Source organism: Chrysochloris asiatica, unplaced genomic scaffold (genome assembly GCF_000296735.1).
Source record: "Chrysochloris asiatica unplaced genomic scaffold, ChrAsi1.0 scaffold00134, whole genome shotgun sequence".
Lineage (NCBI taxonomy): Eukaryota > Metazoa > Chordata > Mammalia > Afrosoricida > Chrysochloridae > Chrysochloris > Chrysochloris asiatica.
The window spans coordinates 5,711,009-5,723,804 of NW_006408652.1; the positions used below are offsets into that span (position 1 = coordinate 5,711,009).

The following is a 12,796-nucleotide window of genomic DNA, read 5'->3' on the forward strand; positions in this document are numbered from 1 at the left end:
GTGATGGTAGGAGGCTGTCTTCAAAGACTCTACTGGGATGATCAAGGAAGGCAGCCTAGAGTGACATGCATATTAACCCCCATTTGGATTCCAAAGTCACCACAAACACTGTACTTCTTAATTGTTATTCTCAGGGAGACTCAGATTGTACTTTATACTATATGATAAGACACTTCCTGAAAAGGGCAGTGCCCATGGCATGGCTGACAGTGATGACCCTGCCCAGTGCCCCCCACACTTACCATGTACAGCTTTCACCACCCCCCTGTCAGGAATGACGCCTATACTCAGGATTGATCTTTGCATGCTACACAAAACCCACCCCGCGTCCTCCCTATTGGTCTACATTAAGTCTCAGTGGCTCACTGGTCATAGTAAGACGATGCCTGAGATTCAGGTGTCTGCCAAGGCTCTCCTGGGTTACTGGAAAGCAGCTCAAGAGGGACCATCAGCTCTACCACCATCTTGTTCCCAAGGTCACCACAAACACCATACGTGTTGAGCCTTGCTCCACTCAGGAAGGTGCCGTTTATACTTTAGACTATATGATCAGCACCTGCCTGAGTAAAGCACTGCCCACAACATGGCTGACAGTGGTGGCCCTGCCCAGCCTCCCTCTCTCCCACTGTATGCAGCTTTCACACAACAAACCCTACCCCAACTTCCTCCCATTTTCAGCCCATCACTTACTCTAGGTTCACCTGAATGGTTGTCAAGATTAGACCACCACCTTTTCTTTGGGGAAATATCTTTCTCTTCTCTAAACAGTGTTGTTGTTGTTGTTGTTTTGTGCTGTGGTCGGTTCTGACTCACAGCGACCCTACACAGGGATTCCGAGGTTGTAAATCTTTATGGGAGCAGACCGCCTCATCTTTCTCCCACAGAACAGCTGGCAGTTTTGAACTGCTGACCTTGCGGCTTGCAGCCCGATTCGTAACCACTATGCTACCAGAGCTCCTTTCTAAACAGTTTCTAAACAGTAGGTGCTCCCATTGCTAGCAATGGCACATTAAAAAAAAGGTTAGTCTTCCCAAAGTTGAGACGGGGATAAACCTCCCAACAAGCCCATCTGTAGCCCAAAATTCACTTCAGTCAAAGTCTCAGAAAATCAGTGAAGAAACTTGAAACCCTTATGACAGAAGTAGAGCTGCATCAAGGGCTGTGGGCCCTGGAGAGGACAGAATTCTAATAGCCTTCTCTCTGTCTATCCCTTACCTCTGACCACCCCAAACCTGTCAAGTACCCAAGGATGGAGGAACACTGCCGATGCATGTCCCACACCCCCTTCATGCCTCCTTCAATGTGGGCGTTTGGGTCAAATTCCACAGAAGAAGTTGGGCTTCTTGTGTTGTTGGCACAGTACATGTTGGGGCATCCATGGGAATGAGAAACCCCTTGAGAGCACATGAGGTGACGAAAAGCAGGGACACGGGACAGTGATGGCATGAGTTCCCATATCAGCCCTCCCCATTACTACTTGTGTGATCCCAACACAGATACTGTGAAACACTACAAACTTTCAGCATCTTTCTATTCCCACTAATGCTTTTATTGAGGTATAATTTACATACCAAAAATCCACTTTTCTAAGTGGGAAGAATGATGTATATGCACAGTCTTGGAACAACAGGGCTCTGGGATACAGGGACTGAGACATGGATAGAATGGGGAAAATAATGTTAAGATGCTTGGCTGTCTTTTGAATCTTGGTTTCCCTTGTGTACCATTATAAAATAGACACTGGAAGGAGAGAGAAAGGAATAGCCAGAAATATCACCACAGAAAGCTTGTAAGTCCGTCTTCTGTCTATAACTTATTGGAATACCTAAAATGGGACTACACTGTGCCCAGTGAAGCAGACTTCATGCGGAGCCTCTGCATTACATAATCCCATAGGTGGGATCCTGAACTCTATCCAGAATCTTCTGAGGTGGGAAACTGCCACTTGACAGGACGGGCAGACCAGCCTGGAGCAACTAGAAGAACAGAAGATACTTCTTGAAAGAAAGACCGACAGGAAAAATACAAAACAATATAGGCAGAACAACTAATTACTACAAGACCAAGCAAGTTGCTCACCCAGGAGACATCAAGGCAAGTGGTCGGGTCCCCTCAGTGCAAACCCCCTTCCAAGACTAAGACTCAATGGGAATACACGCTCTGATTGGTGACCATGCTTGTCACCGATAAGGGGAAGTGAGGGAAAAACAGCAATGAAGCTGCGAGCTAAGCCCTACAACGTTCAATAGACTCCTGTGAACTCAGGTGGAGACCTGGTTGACCAGCAATGTGGCAAGACCTGGGGACTCTTGGGCCCAGAGTCAGTGACATAGCCATAGAGGACTAGAGTGGACAGTGAAGCATCCAGCTGATAAGAAGAGAGGGCATATGCACAAGAACACTCACATTTGCAGATAATTCCCACTTGACCTGGCTTCAATGACTGGATGATCAGAGCTCAACCAAGAGATAGAAGAAGGAAAAAAAGAGTAATCTGATACAATTTGATGAACTTGACCTACACCTATGGATGCAGTAGCTCAAAAGAGGGAACAAATTCTTACAGCAAGGATCATTCCCACCCCCCTCCATACACAGTGTAGACAGGGATGGGCAACTGGGACATTGGCTATCCAAAGTGGGGGGCTAAAAAGGCAAGAAGTGACTGGCTTACAAGCTTTCAAGAGGGAACCTAGATCCAGAGGGCATGGAGGAAGGTAGACTCTCCACTGAGTAGTATCCCATCTGTCTAAGTGAGGCTGATGAAAGGAAATGTGGATAGGTCTCTTGTGATACAATAGTGAATAATTGTTATCAGAACTAATTGTGAGGGTTGGAAATGTAAAGGTATATGTTTTGTAGCAAGGATGGGGTGATTAACTTTTCAGTCTAGGAGCGGAGGTCCCTGAGACCATCAAGGGAGAAGAGCAGAAAGCGGGACCCTACCCAGAGAAGCAGTGATGCCAGAGATGGAGGCAGAGATGAAGACATGGAGAGATGGAGCAGCTGGGGATTTTAGACCCATAGAGGGAGAGGGGTTCTGTGCTGACAACTGGGGGACTAGCTTGTAGGGTATACACTTTGGTTGGTAGATGATGCATGGAGGAGATTGCAACAATAGCAATGAAACGATATATGATAGGATGAATGTAAAACTAATGTTCTCCCATATAATCTATCACATAATTCACAGTAAAACATTTTTAAAAATCGACCTTTTAAAGATTACAATTCAATGGTTCCAATATATCCACAAAGTAGTACAAATATTGTTAACTATGCAATTTTAGAAAATTTTTCATTACCTCAAAAAAAGGAACCATCAAGGCAAGCAATCAAGTTCCTTCAGGACAAACTCCCCTCTAAGACTGAAACTCAAAGGGAACACATGAGCAGACATGTAAGCTTGCTGGCAATCACAATGGTCTACTAGTGAGTGGAAGAGGGAGAAAGGCAATAATGAAGAAATAGGCTGAGTTCAACCACAGTCCATTGACTCCTGTTAACTTGGAGATGAGTGAGGGAAGAGGAACTACTGGTTGGTCCAAAGTGTGGTGAGACCTGGGACACTTGAGCCCATGTACAAGGACATAGTCACAGAGAGCTAGAGCTGAGAGTGAATCATCCAGCTGATATAAATTAAGGAGAGATGCACAAGAACACCCAAAGTTACAGACAATACCCATTTGACCTAGCCTCAATGTCTTGATAATCAGAATTCAACTAGAGGTAGATTACCCAAAAAAAAAAAAAAATTGTTTTTTGATAAAGGGAACAAGGGTAGATTGTTACAATTTGATTAACCTGACCTATACTCATGGAGGTAGTAACTCTAAATGCCAACAGAGAGGGAAGGAGTAGTCAAATCAAGTATCAATGCTATCCCTTCTGTACACAGGTAGATAGGGATGGGCAAATAAGACATTGGGTACCTAAAACAAGGGGACGATAAAGGCTTCAAGAGGGAGTTTAGTTTAAGAGTATGGGTGGGGGGGATAGAAAGAGTCCCCACTGCATAGTTTTCATCTTGTCTTGATGGGTCTGGTGAAAAGAGATGAGGATAAGATCCATATCATTCAATAGTGAATAATTGTTATCATGACTAATTGTGACTTGTCACAATTGAAAAGGAGCGGTTAATTTTACAGTCCAGAAACAGAGGACCCTAGAACCATCAAGGGAGAAGTGCATAAGCAGAATGCGGGACCTTATCCAGAGAAGCAGGAACAGCAGAGATGGGGACATGGCGAGAGGGAGCAGCTGAGGACTCTAGATTCATGGGAAGAGAGGGACTAAGAGCCGGTGGCCAGGAGCAGACTTGCAGAATGTGCCCTTTGAAGGTGGAAATTATTATATATGCCCGAGTGCTTTTGTTTTATGTTTTTTAAAAAAAAAGTTAAAGTGAATAGATAGAAATACTGTTAACTGGTGGTACATGGAGAGGAATATAATCATTGTAATGAAACAAGGTATATGATTTGTTGAATGTAAAACTGATGATCTGCCCTGTAAACTTTCTCAATCCACAATAAAAATTTTAAAAAAGAAAAAAAAGGATAAAAGGCCAGGCGTAATGAGCAGATAAAGGATGGTGGAACCCCAAGACTATGGCCCTTTGTCACCCTTCAGGTCTGAAACAGAACTCATCCCTGTGGCTTAATTTTCAGCCAAGAAATAGGTATGTTGGAGGAATAACAACACTAGTGAGATATGCACACCATAAATGGTCAACCAATCAAAACCAAAAGGGCAACATTTACCCAAGGACAAAATGCCGAAGGGTGGGGATAGAAGGAAGAATGGAAACAAGAAAAACAGAGGATGTGGGATAAGTAATGTTACACTGAGGAGATTTTAATCGAAATGAAATGAAGTATATGATTTGTTGACTATAAAACTGATGATCTGCTCTATAACCCTTAACTCGATGCACAATAAAAAGTGCAAGAAAAAAACAAAACAAAACAAAAAACAGAAACTTAGGTTCATCAGTAGTGACTCCCAATGACCAGTCTTCCAACACTGGGCAAACTCTCCACTACACCTGTCCCTCATTTATCGACTATTTCCTCCGCTAACATTTTGCATCTCTGACAACAGTAAATACGTTCTGCACATTAATGACACACACACGTCTGGTAATAATAAGTACCGAAGGACCGAGAAGAGTCACATGGGAGTGATGGTTTAGGTTAGGGGTCAGCTTGTGGCAGTTACGTAATGATGTACTCATTTTTCACTTTCAGATGTGGTCATGTTTCATTTCTACAGAATGTCAATTTTCATATCACAATCTGGGTTTTGAAACCAACTATGTAGATAAATGTGAAGTGGGTCTAGACATTTTAACCGAATTGTTGCTTTTGTTGAAGTGTCCTTGAATCAGTTCTAACTCATAGATACCCTGCATAGGGTTTCCATGGAGCAGCTGGTGGGTTTGAACTGCCAACCTTGCAGTTAGCAGTCCAGTTCTGATCCTACAGCACCACATCAGTATGCAGCATTTTGTGTCTGCCTATATCACTGAGCATGTTTTCAAGGCTACTTCATGCTGTGTTGTTGTTGTCAATGCTATGGAGTCGGTTCTGACCCATAGAGACCCTGTATAAGGTTTCCGAGGAGCGGCTGGTGAGCTTGAACTGCTGACCTTGTGGTTCAAACCAAACTTGCAGTCCAGCAAGGACATAGGACTTCATACTGTAGCTTGTATTAATATTTCATACCTTTTATGGCTGGGTAATACTGTACTTTTGTACTGTCAACACTCTTGGAAGCAGCAGTTAAGAAATCAAACGAGGTACTGCATTAGGCAAATCAGCTGCACAGGACCTCTTTAAAGTGTTCAAGAGCAAAGATGTCTGTTTGAAGACTATGGTGCACCTGACCCAAGCCATGCTATTGTCAGTTGCCTCATATTCATGTGAAAGTTGGATAGTGAATAAGGAAGAGTTGTAGAAGATTTGATATATTTGAATTAAGGTGTTGAAGAAGAATATTCAAAGTCCCACAGACTACCAGAAGAATAAACATATCTGTGTTGAAAGTACAGCCAGAATGTCCCTTAGAATGGCGAGACTTCATTTCTCATACTATAGACACATTATCAGAAGGGACCAGTCATACTTGGTAAAATGGAGGGTCGGCATAAAAGAAGACCCCCCAATGAGTGGCTTGGGGCAGTGGCAGCACTAATGAACTCAAGTATAACACCAACTGTGAGGACCAACTGTGAGGATGGAGCTGGACAGGGAAGTATTTCATTCTGTTGTGCATAAGGGCGCTATGAGTCAGACCTGACTCAATGCCACCTAACAACAACATGATTATTTGGGGAGCACTGTGCCTCGGTAGGCTAAACACTGGACTGCTAGCGACAAGGTTTGCAGATCTAGCCCAGCATCCACTCTGCAGGATAATGTTAAGATTTTCTTGCTCCCATAAAGATTTATAGCTTCAGAATCCCTGTACACAGCATCGCTATGAGTAAGGATCGAATTGATGACATGATTTAACTTTTTCATTTGACGTTTTCAGGAATTACCAAACTGTTTTCCAGTAGCTTCACCATTTTATAACCCCAACAGCAACATACAATTTTTCGACTTTCAATGACACTTATAATGTTGTGAACTTTAGACAACAGTCTTCTACTTTGTTGTTGTTGTCATTATGTGCCGTGGAGTCGGTTGCGACTCATAGTGACCCTGCACAGGGTTTCCAAGGCTGTTAATCTTTACGGGAGCAGAAAGCCTCATCTTTCTTCTGCAAAAGGCTGGTAGTTTCGAACTGCAGACCGTGTGATTAGCAGCCTGATTCATAACCACTACACTACCAGAGCTCCTTTTTGTTGTTGTTAAATGCCGTCAAATCAGTTGCGACCCACAGTGACCCTGTATAGGGTTTCCGAGGAGCAGCTGGAGTGCTTGAACCACTGAACTTGCAGTTCAAACACCTTTGCAGTCTGATGTATTAGCCCACAGCACCACACCAGGACTGTTTTGGGTATGAAGAGCTAAATTATTGTGTTTTTTTAACTTTTGTTTCCCCAATAAGTAAGGAAGCTATTTTTCATGTGTTTACTGACCATTAAGGAGCTCTGGTAGCATAGCGGTTACGAATCGGGCTGCGAACCTTATAGGCCAGCAGTTCAAAACTACCAGCTGTTCTGCGGGAGAAAGATGAGGCATTCTGCTCCCGTAAAGATTTACAGCCTTGGAAACCCTGTACAGGGTCGCTATGGGTCGGAAACTACTCGACGGCACTTTACAACAACAACTGACCATTAGTATATCTTTGGTAAAATGTCCATTGAAACAGTTTTACCCACTCTTGAATTAGTCTTCTTAATATTGAGTTTTAGAAATTCTTTATATAATGTTTATCCAAGTCCCTTTTTAGATATAAGATTTGCAAAATATTTTCACCCATAATAAGTATTTTCAGGAATTCACACAAGCTAAAACCATCCTTTTTGTCATATCATTTTTTTTTTAATTGTTAGTGCTTCAGGAAAATATTTCCAGACTCTATGAAGATGCAAAGTCTGTCTAAATTAATAATTTTAGAAGTCAATTCTCTGAATACAATGAACTTATTTTGCAAAACAAGAAGTGAAGACTGAAAAACACAGGCACAGTCCAAATGCAGAGGGTGATTTTGTCCTTCTGCTAATTAGACTTAAAGAAGTAACCAGATATATAATGGAACATATCTGGGGAGCTTGTGTGGCCTGTCGGATAAGTGCCGGACTGCTAACTGCAAGGTCTCCAGTGCAAATCCACCTGTTGCTCCTCGGAAATGCTATACAGCATCGCTGGAACCCTATACAAGTTGGAACAGACTCAATGGCACTTAAGAACAAACACCAGATGAAGCAGTTTGAACCCACCAAATGCTCCATGGCAGAAAGATGAGGCTGTTTGCTCCATCAAAGTTTCACAGTGTCAGAAACCCTAGAGTTGCTACGAGTCCTATATGGGTGCTCTGAGTCAGAATCAACTTGTTGGCAGTTGGGGGTATGGAGCATGTTATCTGGTAGCGTAGTGGTTACGAATCGGGCTGTAAACCGCAAGGTCAGCAGTTCGAAACTACCAGCTGCTCTGCAGGAGAAAGATGAGGCTTTCTGCTTATAGCCTCGGAAACCCTGTTCAGGATCGCTATGGGTCGGAACCAACTGGACGGAACTTAACAACAACAACAACATAGAAGTCCATGTCAGAAAACATGTGGATGGAATCCTCAAACTATGATTATCAACAATACAAAGAAGGAAACTCTACATAGGGTCACTATGAGTCAGAATAAGGAGCCCTAGTGGCGCTGCAGGATAAGTACTGGACTGTGAGTTGCAACATCAGGCATTCAAACCCACCAGTCGCTCCATGGAAGAAAGATGAGGCTTTCAGCTCCTGCACAGATTTACAGCCTGTGAAACCCTATACAGGGGCACGGTGAGTCGGGATTGACTTGATGGGTTTGGCTTTGGTTTTATGGATCAGAATAGACCCAGTGGCAGTGGGTCTCTTTTGTTTGATTAGAATAGGGAGATAATGCTATGTTGAAAAGGAAACACACAGAGAAAACAGTACTACTTGTACAGATTTCATAAACAGCAGACAATGAAATGATGGGGAAAAACACCTTCACAGTAACAGCCAAATACATCTTTGCTAGGCATAATCTTATCATAGACATTCCAGACATCTATGAAGAACACATGGAGTCCTGGTGTGGCGCTGTGGGTTAATGCGCTGGACTACAAAGTCAGTTTGAACTGCAAGGTATATGACGACTCAAGCTCACCAGCTGTTCCTCAGAAACCCTATACAGGGTCACTATGAGTCAGAACTGACTCGACAGCATATTAACAACAACAACATTAAGAAGGCTGTATATTTCCTTGAAGAACTAAAAAACTGGGTTGGATTCCTTATTTTGTTGTTGTTATGTGCCGTGGAGTCGGTTCCAACTCATAGCAACCCTGTACAGGGTTTCCAAGGCTGTAAATCTTTACGGGAGCAGAAATCCTCACCTTTCTCCGGTGGAACCGCTGGTAGTTTCAAACTGCTGACCCTGAGGTTCGCAGCCCAATTCATAACCACTACCCTACGACTCCTTGATTCCTTATTAGGTGCTTATAATACTTGTATCAAGTCCTGGTGTGGTGCTGTGGGATAAAACACTGGCCGCAAGGTCAGTTTGAACCACAAGGTCGGTGGTTCAAACTCACCAGTCTCTCCTTGGACACCCTATACAGGGTCACTATTAGTTGAAACTGACTCAGCAGCACTTAACAACAACACTTGTATCAAGGGGTCAAGAAGCCCTTCCTAATAGTTGAGTTTACCCCCTACCGCTCGTAATTAAAGCCTAAGCATCTTGAGGATGTCAGGGTCCAGGTAACTGCCAAGGCCTTCTGAGTTCAGTGAAAGCAGCTCAAGTCTGCATGGGTCACCACCCCTTTCTCTGTCCCAAGGCCACTACAAGCACTCTACTTGTTGAGCATCACTCAACACAAACAATGAGTGAAAGATGAAGATTTCTGCTCCTACAAAAAATATGTTCTGTAGCTGAATGCATGCACTCCATCCAAGCCATCCCTCGCACCCCACAGTTCTCGTCAACATTTCGCCTGTTCATTTCTGGAGGAGGCAGATCCTTCCTACCTCCTCCAACTCCCCCAAATGGAAGAGGCAGGACTAGAACAGAAGCAGCTGGTCGTGCGCCCCTGCCCTGGTTGCGCCTGTGCCTTGGGCTCCCTCAGGCTCCTTAATGCCTTTCCAGCTCAACTCTGGCTGACCCACCCATAGGTTATTCGCACCCAGGCAGCGCCTGCGCAGAATGACAAGGAAAAGTGCTCCCCAGGACGGAACTGGCACTTGAGTGCTGCGGACTCCAGGGCTTACCGACCTGAGGGAGAGGAGCCGGTAAGATGGTGGCTGTGGTTGAGAATGTAGTGAAGCTCTCATCCAGATCAGAACATCTTTTTCTGACTTGTATCTTGTCCTGCAAGAAGAATTTTCCTATTTGCAAATTCTCTGTCCCTCCCACATGTGATATCAGAAGTGAAACCACCTCTATGGAGTCTTACCAGGCCTTGTGGAGCAGTACTCCAAAGATACCATGGAGCAGTACCACAATTACAACGTCCGCCCACCTCTGGGCTGAGCGCAGTGTGCGTCTGCCTTCCTTAGACTCGCAGACTGGAGGAGCCCAGAGCAACTGTTATATCTGGATGGAAAAGCGACACCCACACCGGGCTGCAGGATTAGCTTCGGGGCAGCTGTACTCTTAGCCTGCCTGGCACTGGTGGTAAAAGCCATGCGTTCACCCTCCCAAAGATCCCCGGCTTTCCTTCCCATCCATTAAACCAGCTCATTCTCAGTGGGGAAGGCAGGTAGACACAGACCAGACCCTGAAGAAGGAAGGCGCGATCTCTCAGGACGGTAGCAGTTTAGAAGCTCTGTTGTGTACCTACCCACTGGAGAAGCAGAATGCCCCAGATCCCCGAGTTGACGATGACAGCCTGAGCGAGTTTCCTGTAACCAACATTGGGGCCCGGAAGCGGATCCTAGAATCAGAAGACATCCTGGACGCCCTTGATGATGAAGACTATGAAGAAGACACCCCGAAGGAGCAGGGGCAAGGGAAAACCAAGGGTAATGGTGTGAGCAATACCCGTAAGAAGCTGGACACCTTGATCCTGGAGGGCCAGGACAAGCCCTATGCCTGTGACATTTGTGGAAAACGTTACAAGAACCGGCCAGGCCTCAATTACCACTATGCCCACTCACACTTGGCTGAGGAGGAGGGAGAAGACAAGGAAGACTCCTGGAGGTCTGAGGAACAGAGGTCCAAGAAAGGCCCTGATGGATTGGCCCTGCCCAACAACTACTGTGATTTCTGCGTGGGGGACTCGAAGATCAACAAGCAGACGGGCCAACCTGAGGAGCTGCTGCCCTGCTCGGACTGTGGCCACTCAGGGCTCCCGTCTTGCCTTTAGTTCACCCCTGTGATGATGGCAGCAGTGAAGACCTACTGCTGCCAGTGCATCAGGTGAAAGTGTTGCAACATCTGCGGCACCTTGGAGAATGACAGCCAGCTGCTCTTCTGTGAAGACTACCACAGGTACTGTCTTACCCCGCCCATGTCTGAGCCAGCCTCCTGAAGGAAGTTGGAGCTGTCACTTGTGTCTGGACCTGTTGAAGGAAAAAGCTTCCAGCTACCAGAACCAGAACTCCTCTTGATGTGACCGGCCCCTGCTCCCCCATACATCTAGGGCTGTTTCTCTCTTCTCATGTTTTTCATACCCATTTCCCTCCCCTCCTCAATGTATCACAAGTCCAGAGAACCTTGGAGTGGTTGTGCCAACCTGCCTTTGGCAGCAGCAAGCTGAGGTGGCAGCTCTGCTTGCCTCTGGCCCCAGGTTCTCAGGGATAAAGGAGTAGTGCACTGCCCCAGGTACACCCATAAGGCCCGGATCCTCACTGCTCTCTATGAAATGCATTCGCTCGGCTTGCCTTGGGCCCAGAACCTGATTGTCAGAGGGTTCACACAGAGGCCTCTGAGAAAGAGTGGGAGAGCAGCTCCCTTCTCTAGGTTCTGTGTCCACTTTGTCCCCAGGGTTTGCCTTCCCCAGGGGCCAGCCAGGCCCTGGGCCTCTGCCAGCTCTGGGAGGGAGGGAGGGACTGAGAGGCTTGGGCAGCACATGAAGCCCTTTGTGTTGCCTCACGGCCCTCACTAACCTCACTGCCATGGCCTTCCACTCCTGCTTGGTCACCCCTGGCTCTGTCCTGCCCTGTCCCACCCCACCCCACCCCAGGAGGAGCATCTGCTTCACCCCGATTTTGCCCTATGCTCACCAACGCATTCCCCACCCTCTGAATTTCCTGCCTCCCCTCCTGATTCCCTTTGATTTTGTGGGGAGAGGGGAAGCATCAGGGGCCAGGCCAGCAGCTTAGAGGCCACAGGGAGACAGACGTTGGATAATGTGCCTGTTTTTTAACTCGCTGTAAAAGCCTACCTCCGAAATTCCCTTTTTGTTCTTCCTGGATATGGGCATTCAGTCTCCCACCCTTATCTGAAGAGGGAGTTTCTGCCTCTTGCCCTGTGCGCCCTGGCTCCAGGTCCCAGGGGTGCCACATAGCTACGCCTTTCTCCCCTGGCACACTTGCTCGCCAGCAGCTGGTAAGGTCTTCAATGCCCTGAATTCCTCCATTTTCTGCTGGAGGCAATGACATTAAGTCATTGGGGATAGTCCATTCCAGGGCACCCTGCAGTGACCTTCCCCCTTGGGCCACGAACAGACCATGATTTACTCTTGCTTGGGAATTGAGGTCTTCTCCCCACCCCCCATTAGTTCCTGTACTCTAAACATTAGTACAAATAAACATTTTTAACAGAGAAAAATAAAAAGTATGTTCATGGAAACCCTGTACAGAGTCACTCTGAGCCAGCCGGAACCGGCTCGACAGCAAGTCTGCCCAGAAAAGCACCAATTACACTGCAGTGTATGTGACTGATACCCTACTGAGCAGGGCTCTGCCCGTGGCATGCCTGAAGGTGGCAGCCCTGCACAAATCCCCACGAACTTCCTTCTGCCCATCAACTAAGATCAGATAACGGTACCCAAGATTTACACAAAATTCTAGACAATGCCCACCCCACTGCCCTCCAACTTTTGTCTACCTCCCTGAGTGAAGAGCTCCTTACTTGCTCTCTGGAAAAACCAGAATAAATGTCAAGGCAAGAGTGAATAAGCTTGTTCTTGTTTTCTCTTCTTCTTTGAGGAAATATC

The 12,796-nt window shown here is 45.9% G+C and overlaps 1 pseudogene; it reads left to right on the forward strand.

The window, feature by feature from the left end:
- The first annotated feature begins 9,931 nt into the window (after positions 1 to 9,931).
- On the forward strand, positions 9,932 to 11,246 carry LOC102816776 (annotated as a pseudogene).
- Positions 11,247 to 12,796: the final 1,550 nt, after the last annotated feature.